We start from the raw sequence: 20638 nt of genomic DNA, 5'->3' as shown, positions 1-20638 counted from the left end.
AAATGTGGTGTTATTGACATGCTACAGCGGTGGATATTTCCTGATTGTACTCCCATGAGGCCTCCTCCTTTCCCCTGATAGGGACGACTAATTGGATTCCCAGGCTTTTATCAGCTCCAACTGACACATCCAGTCCTTTATTTTCCACTTCTCCCTCTCTCTCCTTGTCTCTTTCATCTAACCATATTGTTTATCTCTGCGGGTGACAGATGCAACATGAAAACAAAAGAAAAAAAAGTAGTGGAAACCATAACTTCCAAGCAGACAGAATCCATTATACTATGAATATGCGTGGAGATAAAGAAATGGACAGCCATTAGAAAATGGTGGGACGTGGCAAAGCTATTCTCAGCAGCTGACAACACAACCAACATGATTGTTTGTGTGCATTTAAAATGCACGGCGGGCCATGTTGTTTCTGTAAACTGTGATGATTTAGAGCTCCTTTTCCTGACACTCAGACGGAGTGCTGCCCACAGCAGCTTTTTTGCGCTAAGTGAACGGCGTACGACAACGCTGATTCAGCCGGATAAGACGGAATGAAAGAGGAATTTTGCCATTTAGACAGAAGTGAAAGACAACATGTGTAAATACAACTCTCAGCAAAACTCATTAAAGGCTGAGGCCATGGAGAGGAAGGGAGGGAGAGCTAGAGAGAGAGAGAGAGAGAGAGAGACGAGAAGAGAGAGCAGAATATAAGATCATACAGAATGAGCTTCTAAAAGCATGTTTGAGGAGCAAAGGATCATCTCAGGTTATCGTAATGCCAAGTGATGCCTGGAACTAAGAACAGAGAAGCAAAGTTTTGCTCTTAAGTCATTCCCTTGTAAAGAGGCTCGAGCAGACAGCAGCACTGCATCACCAGATGAAAAGTTAATGTCGTTCATCTCTTATTGATAAGACTGAATTATAAATGTCGCGACAACAGAGCTGGCCATGTCACAGGATGGGCATGGTGTCGAGATGGTGGCGGGAGTGGAGGGATAAAACGCAGACACCAGATCGACAGACAGATACATTACACTGCCCAAGAACACACAGCTGTACTCTAAACTTTCACAGCTCAAGTGAGTTGGGCGAGGAGGCCGAGGGAGTATCTGATAAATCTTACAGAGACTTTACAGAGGCATTCATGTACTTTTTCTCCATAAATAAAACACCTTGAGCTTTGAAACGGGCATAAAGTCTGATTCATCCTATCTGCCACCCCTCAAAAAAAAAAAAAAAAAAGGGGTGAAACACAGAGAGAATACGAGGAAACCGGGGAAAAAACACAAGACATTTATTACATATTGAAGGAGGACGAGTCACGGCGTACACTTACAATTTAATCAGCTCACTGTCTCATAATGCATATGAAATATGGAGGAGAAAGCCCACAAGCATGAAGCCAGACTCCTGGATTCTCTATAACGAATGTTTTAAAAGGGAGAGAGAGTGAGCGAGAGAGAGGGAGAGAGCGATAGAGAGGGAAAGAACCTCTAGGCATACAATCTGGAGAGAACAAAGCTCGAGCACTTCCATTGCAGACTGTTTTTCCCAAACATGAAAACTAGATTCACAGACCAAGGCTTCCGTATAAAATAGAATGGAATGAAACGGAATGCGGCAGCAGAAAATCTCCAAATCTCCTCTGCATTCTCGACAGGAATTTTCAATCCGCCGTCTATTTGTGCCGGGATAAATAAGGGAAATGGCCAAGAAAGTTTAAATAGACACATCCAGTCCTGAATGCAGCCTGTTGCAACACTATCAAGCCAATCCCTTTGGTCGTAATTGAGGGTGGCAGAGCTTTGCTAATGTGTGACTTTGTTCCCATTGGCCTGTATAGCTCTGGACAGAATGTGCAAAATCTCCAAGGACCCTTGAATTTACCAACAAAAGTTGTCATTCAGATGCAAATTTTGCAACGGCATGCCTGTATGTGAGAGTAACTTTCTCTGAGAGGAGAGTTTATGTGTGTGTGTGTGTGTGCGTGCGTGTGTTTGTATCAGACTATATTCTGCCGGAACAGTGTGTGTGTGTGCGTGTGTGTGCGGTGCTAGGGGGGGTTATTACGATGCTGAATACTGTACGGAATTCCTTTTTCATGATAATGCGAAGCTATGGATTGTTGCAGCCATTTCTATCCTTCATCTAGCATTCTCTGCTTGCAAATCTCTGCTCCACCATCGGAAACCCCCCAAAAACACACAGCCATGTGTTCAACTCGGCCCGTCAATCTACGGAGACGTGAAGTGGACGGAGCTGCACGTTCCGGAAGTATTTTTCACTGTTTTTTATTATTTTTTTTTTTTTTAAATCTTTTATCTTTAACAATAACTGCAATATTTCTTCATCCACAGAATCGCGTGAATCTCCGGGATGAATAAAGGATGGTTGTGCTCTGTCCATCAGCTGCAAATGTTTGAGCTCTGTCTCTGAGAAATCACGCCTTTCTGTTGGTTTGGTATGTTAAACAGCGCTCAACACTGCAGCACAGATGAGCCTCACGGACTGTTACTATGGTGAGGACGGCAGCTTCAGCCACAAAATATATTCAGATATCTGTTCCAGTTGCAGGCGCAGATTGTTTCAGCACCAGAGTTGCTGAAATGAGCCACGAGCGTGCCAAGAGTGTGTGACGCTGGCTCACAGCTACAAAGCTCAACCTCAACAGCAAATTTCAAGCTTGGTGATTGGCTGTTCCTTGAGGCAAAGCTCTGTGGGGACTTGCTAGGTGACTTACAACTTGAGATGTAAAGTAAACAGTCTTGTGGCTGTGACTTTTTTCAAAGAGCTTATTGATTCATTCATGCAAACCTTCATTTGATCAGGGAGGGCCCTCGAGAGAAAGCTTTCTTTTTCGAGGACACCTGGACACACAAAGCATAATGTAATACAAAAGTATATATGAAAACAATAACATACTAAAAAAAATAAATACTAATAATATAATAAAAACACAAAAATGCAATAAAAAGGCACCAAAGCAACACAGCATACAATTAATAAATACAATACAGCTAATAAATAACAATAAAAACAGTTAAGGAAAACAAAAACGATAAAATTATTAGCGAAAACACAAGCATTGTTGCTGCTCTAATTCTACTGTAGGTAATTTAAATGATGTAAAAGAGATTAACCTGTCCAATTTTAGTAATCTCTGCAGAGCGTTCAAAACGAGCCTCCCCGGGTCAGTCCTGACCAAGGTTATTATCGTGTTGCATTTTTCATGAGTTTTAATTTTTATTTCGTTTTGACTTTTTGTTTTCAATTCCAGTTCCATTTTAATTAGCTATTAAAGCGGGTTTGCTTGTTTAGTTTAGTTTTTGTTTTTAGAAAATGCTTAGTTTTAGTTTAGTTTTTATTAGTTTCCGTGTTAGTTTTAGGGTTTTTTGTGATATGGAATATTTGTCGGGGGCGAGTTTCAAAAAGCTTTTGCTTGTGCGACTGTGCAGACAGAAGGACATCAGCCATCTGCTGGCATAAATCTGGCACAGCTAGAAAATTGGAAGATAAATTTCATACCCACCGAAAGTAGATAGTTTATCCATGGAAATAAGTTGGCAGAGACGAAAACTAAAGACATATTCTCTATAATTTTAGTATATTGCACATAAACACATAATAGCTTCAGTTAGTTTTTGGCAAAGCCTTGTTTTTAATTTTCATTTCAGTTGACGAAAACGTTCTTTCACTCTGACTTTTTCTTATTTTGTTAGAATTCGTTAACGATAATTACCCTGGTCCTGGCACGATGATCCTCTATAACCAAGTAGTCTTGTGCCCTCGTGCAACGTGCAATAGACTTAACTCGGATTATTTCAGTGCAGCCGCTATTTGTTTGTACTAATGATTTCCAATCCGAGCGCTGGAAATGCTCAAATGGGCCGTCAAGCATTTGTCGCATTTGGGAAAACGGATGGGATTTTTATTTCTGGAAGCTTAGCCACCCAATATGTAATATAACCAAAGCCCCTTTCACAACTATAGAGATCACACTATGTCAACAGGAAAAGCATCATGACGTGCTGCACAACAACATCCTGGTGGTACAGCTGTGTCCTCCACGGCCCGCTGTACCGCTGACCTGTGAGTGAACGGCTTCTCAATCATTAAATGGCGGCTGGGTGACCTCTAAAACAATGGCCCCTTTGATCGGTCAGCTCTGTCCCTCCAAAGCTGTCGAGCCCCCGGGTCTGATAACCCTGAAGTCTCATTCAATAACTCTCAAAACTGCTCTTTGGTTAAAAATAGCAGCCGCACATTCTTTTGACAAATGTGCTTTTACTTCATAATAACTAACTTTAATAGTTGAGAATGACAAGAGATAGCGCCGAGGCTGATCCTATTCACCGGGAAGATTTCATTTAGATTTCCCTGAGGTTCTGATAAGCTCGGCACTCGGCAGACATTTTAACTTGACAGTCAGAATCAGCACGGCAATTTTCTGTTTGAATACGCCGACACAAAGGAGCAGTGGTTCAACTCTGAAAGTGGGAAAATGAGATTTCTGCTGCGATGAGAGGGCTCAAGTGTGAAATATTTCTACCCCGTTAATGTTAAACTGTTTGCCTCTATATGTGTGTGTGTGTGTGCATGCCATGGTGACACAATGAAAGTTTCACCTAACCTTTAATATCAGCTGGAATGTGCCGCCCAGACAGTGAAATATTAAAGAGTGTAATGTTACTGCTTAACCCTCCTATTATGTTTGGGGTCAATTTGACCCCATTCAGTTTTTAACGTCTCTAAATAAATGCTTAACATCATTTTTTTTGCTTCATATTTTATGACTTTTCCTAATTTAATGGATACTACCGGGTAAACATGAAATTCACACAATGATATGTTTTCAGTGTCCTGTACGCATTTTGTACGCATCGGTGGTGTTTGGGGTCAATTTGACCCCAGGCTGTTTTAGCTGTAAAAACACCGTTTTACATACATTTTTGGGTTTTTTTTTGGATGATAGTGAGTTCACTATAACATGCAATTTGATAATCTTCAAAAAACTTCCCTCTGCTTTAGGGCCCTAAGCTAACATAACCATACCTGAAGTAGTATGGGAACCACTGACATGGGTGGATATGGGGAAGATATTGGGGAGGGGAAAACATAATACCTACAAGAACTTTGATATTTCCCGCGCTGTGAGGGTGGGGAAATATGGTTCCCACGAGGACATTGATAGTTCCCACCACATGGGGCAGGAGCAAATATATAGAAGCTTGCACAGCAGCCTTCTAAATCATTTCTCTTGTTGCTCTGTGTACTCTCACTTTATGCTCTCTCAGTTGAATATGAACGCGAAGCAAAGGTTTTCTGCCAGTGAGGTTTTGTCACAGCTCTTTGACAGTGAAAGTGACATTGAGGAGAATGTGTCTGAGACAGAGGATCATGTTGAGGAGGACCCTGATTATGAGGCATCCTCCTCTGATGAGAATGAAACCCTCAGTGTTGACCCTCCTGTTGTCTCTCAACCACCAGCAGACACGTTACCTTCCAAAAATGGAGAGGTATCATGGTCCCTCTCCCACATGAACAACAGGGTAGACTCAGTGCTGCTACTGTCATCAAAATGGTTCCAGGCCCCAGCAGATACGCTGTCAGCCATGTTCAAGACATAAAATCAGCATTTGAGCTCTTTGTAACACCATCAGGTGGGGATATACTTGTGATGACAAACTTAGAGGGGAGGTTTGTGTATGAGGACAGCTGGAAAGACTTGGATGTGACCCATTTGCAGGTCTACATTGGGTTACTCACTCAGAAGTTGTGTTTCTTTTTCCTGGGGTCAAATTGACCTCGAACATAAGACATGTTACTATCCTTGATAAAAGAAATTGTTTTTCTTTCCAAATATTATAGATAACAAAAATCTGTTCTTAGAAAAAATATAAAACCATTAAAACACCAAAAAATATATTTATTTCCAGTTTTAGGTCAATCAGTGAGATTTTATGGTGATTTGCATATTTTTCCATAGTCGCGTAATAGGAAAACTGGATGCATACGTGGGGGTGGGGGGGAGTTATGTTTTATTTAAAGGACTATTTAGGTAGTCAACAAAGAAACCTAAAGTACCTGACACAAAAATTTTGGTAACAATTTTAATTATAATAATTTTGTTGAGGTTTAAACTGCTTAAGGGAACATAAGGGATGTTAGTCAAATTTGAACATAACAGGAGGGTTAACACATCATTAATCCTGCAATGAGTCTGCTTGTCTGTCTTTTTGAGGGAAGGGGTGAAGCTATGATGTGTTCTGGCTGGAAACACATACACACACACGCACACGCGCGCACGCACACACACACTGCATCAGATTTAAAACCTCGCTCTCCAAGGAGGCATAAAAAAAGAGAACAACAGCTAGGCTATTTACCTTTTACTTTTACTTTTCTCACTGACAAGAGTGCAGTGTAAACCCACCACAATTCAGTTTACCCACCTGTTTATTGGGGGAAACAGTTTACACACCTTTTCAAAGTGATATAGATATTTATTTTGATATAAATTTGTAATAAGCAGTATCAGATGGACATATGGTATTTGCATGTAAAGATATCTCATACATTATACATAATCTATGCCTATTATTAATTGATATAATTGATTATGCAATGTAATATGTAATTGAATAGTCTAGTATATGATGTAATATAATATTTAATAGTGCATATTAAGGTATATTTATTAAGGGTGAATATGTATAGTGTATCCATGTTTTTGTTTACTAATACAACACAGCTGAATCAATTCCTTAAAATTATACATTGACTTTAACCAGAGAATGTCTAACACTAAACACCTACACCTACAACCTAAAATAAACCGTTTTCGATTGTGGTGACTGCAAAAAAAAAAAAAAAAAAAAATTCTCCTCACAAACAGTTTTCAGGTAGTCATGCAATCCTGAGAAGACTTCCTCACAAGGAGGTTTAGACCCAGACACAAAGCCAGACACAGACACCATCACACACACACACACATTCGAAAATAGACACACATGCAAATGCGCATACACACAAATCCATGTTGTGAGCATCATCTCTATCTCTCTGACTCCATAATCCACATGGCCCATTATCTTTTAAATGGTCTCAACATGATGGAGAGTGATGAGATGCTGGAGATTGGTTTGTTGGAGGGAGAGAGAGGGAGAGAGAGAGAGAGAGATGGAGGTGAGGAGAGAAAGAGGAAGAGAGAGAGAGAGGCAGAGGGAGGGAGAGGAGGAAGAGAAAGAGAGTGTATGACGGTGTCAGTTCAGACAAAAGGCCCAGTCATGATTTGTTCTCGCAGCAGAACAAAGAGCTCTGACAGACTCTCTGGGTCTGCTCTGTTGACTATAAATGTACACCACGTGCACACACACACACTCTCTCTCTCTCTCTCTCTTTCTCTCTCTCACACACACAAACACACACAGTGTATCAGGATTCAAACTTGTCTCTCCAACAAGGGGGCATAAAAGGAGAGAACAACAGCCAGGCTAATTATCTCTGAATCTAGAGGAAATGAACAGTATCTTGTTGTTCTCAAATTGTCTGGCCCCAGCAGCACGAGAGGGACATCACACGGCAACTGTCTGCCTTTTTGTCTCCTACAGGTTTAACAAACAAAATCAGTGGCACAATTCCTCATAATGAGCTTCGATCGCAACTGCACGACCACAGAAAAGTCAGAAACTGTTGCAGTGAGGATGATTGGTGACACCAGCTCTGAATTCAGTCTTCAGTCCTTAAAGGCTTTTCCCTTTGATCCACCGTCCACTCGGCTCTTCGCTCTCGGTCTCCAGCAGCAACGAGCGGCATGCGGGCTAGCGTGGTGGTCTGCGAGTTTTGGGGGGCTTCACACAGGGACCACGGCTGTGTGGGCTGACCCTGAGGGGTCACCGCATTTACCCCTCCTCCTCTGCGCCCCTGTGGTACGCTCCAAGAGAGTCCAAAAAGGACGTGGAGGTGGTAGAGAAAACACAAACAGAGCCCCAATTGTCCCTGACTAGAGTTTGACCCCCCCCCGCTGCCCCACCTCCAGGGGTTTAAAGCTGAGAGAATGAGAAACTGTCAATGGTGTTTTGTAAATACTTAGCCATTTTCACTTTGGATGGGTTTATTCAGATGTCGCAGGGAAATGTGGCCTGCTTTGCAGTCTGTGAGTGTTCTCGCCTTTCCTGTGCTATTGAATTTTGTATGGGAAAGCCATTTGTGGGGCATCCAAAAGAGAGAGGTACAATCGCCGGCTTCTCTGAGACAGGGGTTGACAGCTGAAACAAGTGAGCAAGCTGGTGGACAGGGCAGCCCGCTGAGTGATGGCTGTTTCTTATTGGCACTTATTGACCAGAGGCAAAGCCCCCCTACAGTGTGTCACATCTCAACTAAATGGATTACAGACAAATCAGCCAGGGCCCATTGTTCCTCTGGCCTAACTACCACTTTGAGACCCCACAGCAGCCAAGAGACGTCGACATGACACTGCATGACTGCAGGACCTGTGAGAGCTGACAGTCAAGACTCATCACTCAAAAGATTCAATATGGAAGCGACTGTGTAATATTCTGAGCTAAAACTTGATGAGAGGATCATTAGTGGAATGCACTGTGATATTTATCTGGAGACTGCTTGGGATAATGCAATCATCTGCTTTCTAAACAATGCTGTTTGTCTCCAGTGTGTAAGTTCACATCACGTTGGCAAAATTAGATCAACATGTTCCACAGGACCCATAGGTTTTAAACTGTCATTTGTTCTGTTTTAATTACATCCCATTTCTCTCCTGTCATCAAATTAACGCCTGCAGTGGGGACTGCTCCTAATGGCCCCAACTTAATGATGATTACAGACAATATTGGTTTCAACTTTCAGTAAACAACTGCTGCCCACCCTCTGAATAAATTACAGAGAACCCAGATAAATCAATATGCCGAGGAGGAGCTATGGCTGCAGCGACTGCTGAACTTCTCACTTTTGTGGACTCTTGGATTCTTTTGCTCATCTTAAAAACAATTGCCTCTGAAAGCAGGCCCTTCTGAATGGGGGGAGGGGTGTGTTGCCCAGGTGCGTGTGTGTATGTGTGTTTTTTGTGGGGGATATTTGTCGCTCCCATAACTTCACACCGGGGGCAGGATTACAACAGTCAGCAGCATCAGGCCCTGTTGGAGCACTCAGCCTCCTCCGCATCCTGGTGCTGGATAACAGCGGGGTTGCTAATGGGACTGTGAGCACAGAAGAGACCGTCTTATCTGGTGTTAAGCATGCCCTTGGGTGGGGGGGGTTTGTGGAGAGGCAAAGACCACTTCTTTAATTCTTCACTCCTCCCATTCTCTGTCCTAACCCCCTGCCTTTGCTTGCTGGCTTTCTCCTCGCCCTTTTGTCGGGGGATTATGGGGGGCTTAGAAACGCACCCCCGAACCCCCTCCCACATCCATCGGAACCACACAGGGGGTCAAGACTGGAGCACCGAGGGGAGACCTCAACACAATGATCTGAATTGCAGAGGCTCTGTATGTATGCCCACTTATATGCTCCCATTTGCCCTGCTCAGAAATCACCACAGAGTGCTATTCACCGCTCGTGATTTTCCCACTAGGAATCTTGGGCGATATGCCAAAGCCCTGGGCAGATTTTCTGGATCTGTATTAACATTTAGAGAGTTCAGCGAGTGTATTGTTCAGCCAAACCCTTCTTCTTTTGTTCACCATAATCAGAAACATGCGTGATGGTCCTTTTAATCAGCCATGGTAAACGACCACAACAAAATACCCGCGGCAAACACAAACAAGCCTCAGGTGAAACCACAGCCATGTGTAACCGCATCAGGCCAACACACACAGCCCACGTCGCTCAGTTGTGTGTGTGTGAGCGCAGGCTGTCTCCTCCTCTACAGGTCGGCATCCATCTCTCTCTGCCCCTTCCTCGGGACAGCTGCCCAGACAGCCCATCTGTCTGTCCTGACCTGTGTTTGGGGCCGTGGGGGGAGCTTAAGTGGCCTAGGAAGGGGGTCTCTGGCACGTTGCCCACTCTATAATGACAGTCAGGCTGCCAGTGCTTGCCTAACAGCTCTGGAGGTCTCTCTGTGGCGCTATGGTATTGATATTGTATCTGGTTGCATCGGGCTTGGCAGCCTTTTAATGAGAGCTCAGATTGATCAGGCAATAGTTGCTCTCCCTTTCCTCTGGATGATGCTTATTGGCCGTCCCTACAGACCTGGCCTCCTTTTGATCTACAGCAGGGACTGAGGAGGGACAGAGACACACAGATACACTCATACCTGCACGTACAACAACACACATACTCATGCACATAAATTAACACACATATCAAAAAAAAAAAAAAATGTGATGGCTGAATTTCAAACTTCAATTTTTTCTGTCATGTCAAATAATGTTAATTAATTCAGAGCCCAATCCTGGCAGCTGCAAGCGTCAAAAACAGTAGTGTTTTATTTTATTTTATTTTATTTATTTATTTGACTATATTTTACACTCCATTAAACTGAACATGCCTCTATGTGGCTCTTTGTACCCTGGCTCCATAAAGCAGATTCAAACACCCAGCCTGATGAGGAGATTTCTTCTCCGCCTACAGAAAATACTCCTCCGAGCGATGTTTGGAAGATATTTGGATTCCCACCAGGAAAAGGCAACATTCAGCAGCACACCAAGTCTTTCAAGAAACTAAATGACTGAAAAACTTCACGGTGTGAATCCAGAGACAGAGTCTGTCTGTTATGAATACATGGTCCAAATACATTGTGCCTCCATTTTAACGTACAAAGAGCTGTTTGATAATGCAAATGTTATCAACAATATTTGAATTTCAACTGAATTTGATTTGTTTAGGCTGCTTCATGGCCATATTTTAAATGGCAGCTGACAATCCTAGAACACACCAAAGTTATGAAAATTTAATACCAAGATAGAGGCAAATAAAGCGCCCAACATTTTATTACAATTTAAATTAATAATTCAGCTTACATGTGAACCTTTTAAAAAGTGCAAATATGGTCTTTTGGTTACTATCTAATGAAATCAAGAGTTAACTTCCAGGTAATATATGTAAATCCTTCATCTCAACTATCATTTCCCAATTTTTCTCAGTAGAGCTGGCTCAAATTAAAATTTAGTTTCACTGTGTAATGGTACGGAGGAAAATTTAAAAGTTTCAAATTAAACAAATTACACAGGCAAGATGGGAAAAAAAAACGAAATCAAAACAAAACAAAGCAAAAACAAAACCTAGGGGCTTAAACTGAAATCTCACCTTAATAAACAAGACAGACAAAACAAAAGCAAACGGCAAGCCAGCAAGAAAGAAATACTGATATGCCAACAGAAAATAAACACAAAGACTAAATATGTACACTTAAAATTAAAAGCTACACTAAAGCTAGAAAATTGACACCTGAGGTAAAATTTCCTTTTTAAAAAATGAAAATGAATCCTGCTTGTGAGCATCCACTCACCCACACGGGACAAATCAAGTATAATCCCTTGTTCCTGTTTGCAGCAGCTGAACTGGGGGTCACTAACTGGACTATCGAGGTAAACACAACACAAACACCGACTGAATGGAGAGGAGAAAAAAAGAGAGGCAGGGAAGGAGACAGAGAAAAAGAGACACACCAGCCTCTTGTCACACTCTTTAATGTGCCACTGAGCCCCCCCCAACCCCGCCTCGCCCCGCTCCCCCCGCCCCACCTGCCCACAGTAACCACAGGCTCATGTCAAGGTCATGGCAGTGGGCTGGGATCCCACTCTCTCCCATTAGCCCTCCATTAGGCTCCTGTCAGCGAGGCAGCCAGCTGTCGGCCCCCCCGTGGCTGGGATCACGACCCCACCTCAGGTTCCTTTGACTGCTCCCCCCCTGGGACCCACAACAGGAAAGCTGAGGGGACAGAGGTGCGACAGGAACGCCTTACTCTTCATCATCCTGAGTGAAGGCGAGCGGACGCTGTGATTACCCCGTCAGTGGCCTTTACCACCGAAACGGCTGGGACGCTGTTCCACCTCCGAAAATGTGCTGCAGATCAGAGCGGTGCCGCAGTGCTCGATTGGTCACGCTCAGGGCGCAATGTGAAAAAATTCGAATGCCAAATGCACTCGGTAATTGATTTCCACGGGTGCGGAAGGCATACGTTTTGATTATGTTCTGCTCAAAATGCTCCTTACACATCCGCGGCGGAAACCTGCACGCAGCCTCTGCCTCTTTCTCTCTCGATTTTCTCTCTCGCTCCTCTATTAAACATGAATTAGAGCAGCCTTAATCAAGTTCATCACCCCTGCGTTGTAATTAGTGCTGTGTCAGAGCGTGGCGCGCAGCCCCATTTCACTAATAGAGTAATTATCACACCGTTGGCTAACTCCCTGACCCCCAAAACCCCAAAACCTCCTTTATTGGCCTCTCAGTATCACACCATTCTATCAGCACAGGTGAACCAGAACGAATCAGAAAGGACAGGAGATATACCCAGCTATTCAACCATGAGAGGAATTATAGGCGCCTATAAGCTTTTACCGTGGATCACACCGACTGAAAAGGTCAATCAGATTCATGAGGAACATGTCAAGGATGGATGTCCGCCCTTAATGAACAGCATGCAGCAAAAAGCCTGCTGTTGCATTCTCCAACGTGTGGAGTAGAGAAGCACTAAAAATAAATGGGGAGTGGAGCCAATTCAAGGTTCACATAAAAAGGGCCTGTAAATTCACAAGGCAAGTAGGCAGAGGAACACGCACGTGCATTGTCTTGATTTGAGCAGAGTGGGACACTCAATTACATTGATCCCTACGCAGCAGCCGAGGGAGAATGTAACACTGTAAGCAGAAGGTATGGGGCTTACACAAGTACCGCCACCAACTGTCTTGTGTTTTTCACAGGGTGGGCAGTGATGATTTACTTGGTGTCACCCTGTGTCTCGTAAGCTCCTTATTAACCACACTTGTGTTTAAAAGCTATTAAAGCAATTATCTTAACAGCAGGAGAGCCAGGGATCGGAGAAGAGAGCCTTTTGTCGAATTTAGATGAAACCTCCTTTCAGCTCCATCGCCCCAGATAGCTCATGTTAGCTGAGTGGTTATGCAAGTGGGCAGAACAGATATTTTTCCGTTGTAGAGATGAGAGGTTTTTTGGTCTGTACACCAAACTGAATACAAAAACACACAGACACACATGCATGCGCACAAACACATACACATACTGTCTACACAGCAGCTCCTTCCTACACAAACAGAGAGTTTGCTTCCCAGCCCGCTGGTGGGAGCTGACACAAAGCAAAGGAACGAGCTGCCTCTGTGTTGTTCCTGTAAAGCCTGGCTAGAATGCCGAGCGGCATCTCTGTGTGTGGCGCCGCAGGTTGGCACACTAACAGGGGGCTTTACTGGGGTGCCGTCCTGAGCGTCGGGCAGCATGCCCGTTGTTGACAAAGCCTGGTATCGCCCGCTGTCAGCCCATTCTGTGCGCACCCGGCGGAAAGAATCAATTAGGCCAAGCTCACAACAGAGCACTTTAATATTTGACTTTTAATCAGTGGGCAGAAGGCATGCAGGGACACGGAAGCAGGCTGGCAGTTCCCATCTTGCTGATGTGGAAAATGAGGGTCACGAAAACGCTCCCGGACCCTAATGTTACGTCACGCATTACATACACCAGAGAGGATATGAGAACTCAGTCTGGGGGAAAACTGCCACCAACAACAGGCTAATCTCCCAGTGAGGCAAGGAAAAACGTCCCTTCATCACTTACAAGATATCAAAAGCACCTTACGCAACCAGTTGCAAGAGACAGATGAGAAACATCACATATCTCTGTTCAGAAACTACCAGGGCTCTGAGGAAGGGACAGTGGTTGAGGAGAGGAAAATTGAATTGATGAAGTCCTCACACAGCAGCCAAACTAAGCCTTTGAAGAGTTTCTCTTGAAGACTTTTGGTTTTTATCCTGTACTGCCGAAGGCCCCTTCTACCAGTGAGAATAGGGAGAATAAAGGAATAGGTGTATGCTGTCCTCGCTGTGGTTTGAAGTGGAGATCAGTCCTCAAACAGAATAGCTTACCAAAGGCACGTCATTCACCTGTCTTTTCTTGCTAGTGTCGCACAGACAAGAAGGCAAATAAAAGTTAAGCTTCCGCCAATGCACAGTCAGTAAAGTTTTTTTTTTTTAATGTAGCCAGACGCGTTTCCTCACAAAAAACATAAATGATCATAGCTTTGTGAGGAGCCATTCGTCCAGAGTCACTCGTTAATCAAAAGGGAAAGCTGATTACAGTTACACATGCTGATGTTTTTGCAAGTGATTATGAGCCAAGCAGCTGTGCACCTGATACGGCCACATCTGCTCCTTCTGCCGCCGTCCAACTGTTCAAACAGGATGAATCTGATCACATCAGCACCAAAAGCCCGCTGGCTTCTGGCTGGTCAGCGGCCAAAAGAACAGTAGTAACACTACAGTGGCGGCTACTTAAGACATGTGTATAGTTAACGCAGATTTGATTGCCTATTTGGAACCAATAAATCTCCTGCAAAGACATTTATCCCTTCATTTGACATCATGTTTGAGACATTGATTTACTAATTGATTTATGAGCTCTGTTGGTCACTAATTCTTGTGGATATTCTCCTCCAACCCCTTCTCCCAGTATTTTCACCCTCTCTCCTTTTCTCCAAGATTACCATGTGGACTGATGACCACCGTGTGGGAATCTGCTGTGGCCAAAACAGCGACCACAGCTCTCTTTGATCGTGTGCTCCATCTCAGCTGGCTCTACAATAACCACTCTCTAATTTGACCAAAAACAAATGCAAATCGCTGGCAGGGAGATGAAATGAGGAGATATGACAGAGGCTGACTGAAGTGGTGTGATGTGCGAGTTGCCACTGGCAGCGGCGCATCTATCCCCCACAGTAAATACAGTGTCGCCGTTGACAGCAGCCCGCTGTGTTGTTTGTCTCCCCTGAGGTCTGCAGGATCCATAGTGATATGAACACTAATAAGTCTAACTTACCTCTGATCTGAGGGAGGTAAAGGCTCCCCGAGAGAAACAAAGACAGAGAGAGGGATGACAGGCCAGTGGAGCATCGGCATGGATGGAGAACGCCGCCCACAGAGATTGGCTGTGATCGACATGTTTAAGACAAAGCATGCAAACACACCTTTGCGTGTACTGACACACATCCATGCACACATGTCCAAAGTCAATTCACAAGTGGAGGAGAGAGAGAGAGAGAGAGAGAGAGAAAAGGGGAGAGGGCATTTACAGTATGCAGGAGATATCAACAGCCTTTACCTTCCTTTCTAAACAGTCTGATTTCCTCTCACTCGGAGGTCGGCATTTGAATTTACGTTCTGTAAGCAAACACAAAGTCCGGAGGAGATGATTACCCCGAAGCATATGCGTCCTCCTCTTAGGAGCACACACAGAGCCAACCCATCCTTAAAAGGGCTCAGAAAACAGAGAGAATTGAGTTAGTTTAGCTCCTCTGTTTTGGCTGTGTTTATTGAGCTTCATAAGTCTTGTGTCCACTCTGGCTCATCCCTGCCAGATGCCGTCCTCTATTGTCTCTGTCCTCCATGACAGACACCAGAAGCCATTCATTCTAGCCCTGCTTAGCAGATGCCACTCCCAGTCACTACTCCTCCTTCACAGATGCCCGGAGGATGATGACACATCTGTTTTCATGCAAAAACACAGCGAAGAACACTGTGACATGGAGAATAAACAACCACATGCAGCATATCAATCCACGGGGTTTTGTTATCACATCCATCTAGGAATAGCAACAGAACAGAAAATCCATACTTTTTTGTTGCCTTGAGGCTCCAGAGAGGATGTGACAGTTGTGGGTGGAGGGGTTAATTTAAAATGTGCCAGAAACATAGTGCACAAAAGCCTCTCATATTCAACATAATTACCTCTCACCTCCCGAGACATTTTTAGCCATAAAGATTCATAATCAGTTTCCCTTTGTTATACGATGTAAGCTGCGTTCGCTTTCAATCAGGCCGACAAGTAAATCCCCACGCAGCTTTAAACTTGGTGTCAGGGTGAGCTGAGCTACAGGAAAATAGCCGTTCTCGCCCGGCTCTCTCCACCAAACTGCTGTCTAACACCGTCTCTGTGTCTCAAACTGCCGCTCGTTGTGATCTCGTAAGCTACAAGGCCTTGTTCAGCGTCTGCCTGTGAAGACGTGTTGACAGAACTGGAGCTGTCTGATCCGTGTTGTGATTGGATGGATGTCAGCGGCCAACGTGTAACCATCTGAGCCGAGCCGAGCCAACTTCAACATCTCCATAACCGCTCTGTGAAATGCTGGCCTCAATCTCTCTCTGTTGACGGAGCCTCTAACATTTCATGCGCAGCCTTTGGTGTAACTCTAGCAGGGAATATAGGCTACCGCAGAGTCTCTCGGCAAGGTTGTGCTGTTGCGATGCTTGCGTTAGTACGCACATACATACAGAGCACACACATGCACCCATTTGGTATGTGCAGAAAGGTCTTTGATATGCTAAGAATATCTCAGAAATCCTTATAAGCCCACATGTAGCTCCCTGCCAAGGCACGTCTCTGACCCCAGCTGCTCTCCGCCTATGCCAGCTCTGCCAGCCACTCATGGGCATCAAAGAGAGGCGAGGCAGGGCACCTGTGCCTGTCTATCTCTCTGTCCATCCATCTGGAGCAAAAAAAAGATAAGGGCTCTGTCAAGGCTTGTGCTGCCGAGCATTTTCGGAGACAGCTTAACACGCAACCGAGTTACACGTCTGGAGCCAAGGGCGCCGGGAACAGGACCTTCATTTGTGTAACACCACCACACAACGGGGCACGCGTCATCCATTTGAGCAGGATTTTATTTGGCCAACGATGACATCCACATAAACTTGCCGAATGCAGCAGGCACCGCAGGCTGCACACGGCAAAAGTGATTTATTTTTCTTTTCTCCCGCTAAAATAAAGGAGTGACAGATTTAATATAAATAGGCGGAGAGGGGGAGGAGGAAGGGAGGGGATTGGAATAGGCTGCGGGTGACAAGGCAATGTGACAAGCGTGGCAACTGAGAGAAAATGCGACACCTGGCCTTGTCCTTGATGTGGATAAGAGGATGATACATCAAAAAGTGACAGGGCAAAAAGATGGTTATTACCCAGCCGAAGAGTGAGAGGAAGAGTAGAAAGGGGCTATTTTTAGAGGTGGAGTAAAAATACGCCTGCCGTTCAGTTAATATTCTTTGCAATATAACGCTACTCTGTTCATCCAATCATGTCTTATTAATGACAATAAGCTCCCGTTCTTGGCCGACTTAAATAAAAAAAGTGTGACGGTATTTTTTCAAGCGGGATCAAATGCCCACGCTCGCAAATAAAAGCTATCAGGCAACTCCGTCCTCTGAGCGTGCCGCGCTGGAATGAGCTGTCTGTTTTTGCTGGATGATCCTGATGAAGTTTGACCGAGGGGGTAAATGAGCGGGAGCTCGTAGCCGTGTTTTCTTTGATTGGCTGGGTTCTCCCTCTCGGGCAAAAGGCTGATTGATTTCAGTGGGCTGGAACCCAGGCTCTGCCCCTATTGATCCTCCACCCCCAACACTGTCTCTCCTCCAATTAAGAGTTCACTAAGCCGCCACGATGGACCACTCCTAATAAATACCACCTTCCTGCCAAGACAGCGATGTTCTATTCACTATGCTCCCGCTCTCAGGTGTTTTCTCTCTTCATTTCTCACTTTGGTTTTCCCTTCCCCGCGACTCCTCCCCTTTCGCTTCACTTATGGCTGAACAATAACGGTGGAATTGATCTGAATTTGCGATGGGGGGGGGGGGGGCATGGTGCTTCGTGGGGAGTGGAGTAACGTTAGCGAAAGGATCCCACACTTCATTAAACATAAGCACGGGGAGACGGTCCAAGCCTCGGTGCATCAGTGGGAATCAATCGCCTCAGCAGCAGCCAGAATCTAAGGATTAGAATGAATTGAGCTAGTTTGGAAGTGTAAAATCAAACAGTCTGGGATGTGTCTGGGTGTCAGGCGAGAAAGATCAAAGGATTCATTAGATTAGAATTAGATCAAACAGAGTGAAAGTTGTGAGGAGAGCGGGTTTGTTTGTGTGTGCATGTGTGTGCGTGTGTGTGTGTATGTGTGAGCGTGGTCGACATGAGAGACAGAAATCGTGACGTATCGAGAGCTGGAGCCAAAAGCTGTCAATTTAATTGCCGAGTACATTTGCAGGTACGAGGCGATGTGTTCGTCTTTCCCCTCATTTGTTGCTCTGTCAATCACTTGGCTTTCCCACCTTGAGGCACTTTGTGAAAGCAGTTCAGTCACAGGTCACTGGGGCCCTAATGCACCCGGCCTTAAACCTGTAATCCCACTGCTTTGGTGGAGTGAGAAAATCCAATTTCAGAGATCTGTAATTCCGTAAACCTTATTAGGCACCACAATGGCCACTACACCCCTAGGGACCAGGGCGTGGGAGGATTGGGGAGAGGGTGTGTGTGTGTGTGTGTGTGTGTGTGTGTGTGTCCTCAGGGGGGGGGTGCAGATAAAGGTATGACCATGGAAAACACAGGAGAAGAGAGAGGAGGTGATGACCACACAGGTGAGATTAAAACAGAGTCAAGAGTTTTACAAATCATAGAAATACAGAAAACAATCATGGTCATGGTTCCTGTCATATGCACAACTTACACATTTACTGTCATTATGACTTAGTGCCACATAATGAAATGGGCAATGCTGCAAGATTGAGAGTTAATTTTCAATTTGCCAGTCAGTATTTATATCATAACGTCCTCCTATACACGCATTGTCCTACTGCTGCTGCAGCTTTTCAGATTAAAACCTCTGCCTCTCCTCTGTCTTAGACCAAATGTGTTGCTGCTGTTTCGGTTTTAGGCATGGGTCTCAAATTGTGTTCACTTTTTACACGTGTCTTTCCTTTACTTTTTCTTTTTGTGCGGCGTGAAATCTCTCTGCAATCAATGACTCCCTGTATCTTTGCTTTTTACTGACACCTGAAAATGCTGGGCTTCGTTGTGTGAACCTTAGTAGAGTTTCTGCACAGTAAATGCACATCAGCTATTGCATGAACTCACACGGTAATTTTAAAGGACTTGTGCTCAACCTTTGGTCTCGAACCGGAGCGCTTCTGGCCAGCCTGCTCTGAACTACAACTCCAGCCTGTTGTTTTGGTGTCTGTCTACGGCACCGGGTCCCGTTGTAGCGCCGCTGCATCCTGTACTCGTTTAATCGTAGCATCAATGGGCCACTTAGCACTGCTGTTATCTGAGTGCTCTCATTGATTGTTTGTCTAAATCCAGGAGAGTGGGGCGTGTCTGTTTATTTGTTTTGCCTTACTAATGGACACCACACCAGTGAACACCTCAGAGCAGAGCAGCGAGAAAGCAGAGCCAATAACAGCCAGAGAAAGAGACACAGTCATGAAGGGAACGGCTGGCAGGGTGGACTATAGGTTAATCAATAATAAAAAAAAAAAACTCTAGAAATGTAGATGTGAGGGACTCAGATAGTGGACATGACAAGAGACAACGCCGATGAAAACGATTATGGCAATAATTACAACAATTATGACGAGACGGTGCAGACGTTTTTGTTCATCAAACGAAAGTAAAAAAAAAAAAAACACTTGAGAAAAATCGCCTTTGGACTTTAAAAGAGGATTGAGTCAGATTTTGGCCGTGTTTCAAAATCTCCTGATCGCTGCTCTCAGCAACCACGGCTAATTCTGTCATAAATAATTCACAGCCGTGACGCAAAAGGCCAACGATAACCCCGGGATCTAAAAACTTATCAGAGGAAGAGAGCGGAGCTGCGATTTAATACCAATTCGCCAAACTAGCCGGACCTTTAGTGACATCGCCGGTGTTTGATATTGCCAGTGAGACGGAGCCCTGAGCCACTTGCTCCCCTGAGACAGATAGGGCAGTGAAGCCTGTACTCGGTGGCCAGCAGGGTATAATTACATTTCCCCGTGGGGCACCGCCGCCGCAGCAGCTCAGCCATACAGAAGGAAAAGATTGAAATCTGATTGCACTCACACAACGGGAGAGTGGGGCGTGCGCACATGAGCGGCTGGGATTGCACGCGTACACTTGAGCACTGAGGTGTGCGGATACGGCAAAGGCACACACACACACACATGCACGCACACACACAAACAAACAAGACAGATTCCCACACACGCACACAGAAACCTGCCCGTCGCTCTCCTTATTTGCTCCTTCCTCCGGTAGACTCGCTCTTCCCTCGCCGCCGACTGTTGAGACAGGAGTACTTGAGAGGCTTTGTCAAAGAACCTCTCTGCCTCTCTATCATTAGAGCTGAGTGGAGCAGCAGCACTGAGATTTACACACTGATCTCCTGATGCCGCCTCATCACAGGACCTGTTAACAGCAGCTCATACATACAGATGAAGAGGGAGACTCAGGAGGAGACCGTGTGAGCGCTGCTTACTGTCAGGCTAATTTTAATGTATTTTAAAGTAACCCTGTGTGTGTGTGTGTGTGGGTGGATGTGTGAGTGAGTGATGAAACAGTGGATTAGAGGGGGGAAAATGATGGGGGAGAGGGACAGCATGGGGGAAGAAGATGTGGGAGGCAGAGAAGTGAAGGTTGGGCCGTAACTACAAAGACATGAGCTTTAAGAGCC

The 20638-nt window shown here is 44.8% G+C and overlaps 1 protein-coding gene across 4 annotated transcripts in view; it reads right to left on the bottom strand.

Moving 5' to 3' along the window:
- Window positions 1–20638, bottom strand: part of sulf2a (sulfatase 2a) — a 48861-nt gene that overhangs the window by 16006 nt on the left and 12217 nt on the right. The gene's annotated exons all lie outside the window — the stretch shown is intronic.

This window comes from Myripristis murdjan, chromosome 5 (assembly GCF_902150065.1).
Source record: "Myripristis murdjan chromosome 5, fMyrMur1.1, whole genome shotgun sequence".
Taxonomy (NCBI): domain Eukaryota; kingdom Metazoa; phylum Chordata; class Actinopteri; order Holocentriformes; family Holocentridae; genus Myripristis; species Myripristis murdjan.
Note: the sequence above shows the minus strand (reverse complement) of the source record. Positions and strands in the feature narration are given on the sequence as shown.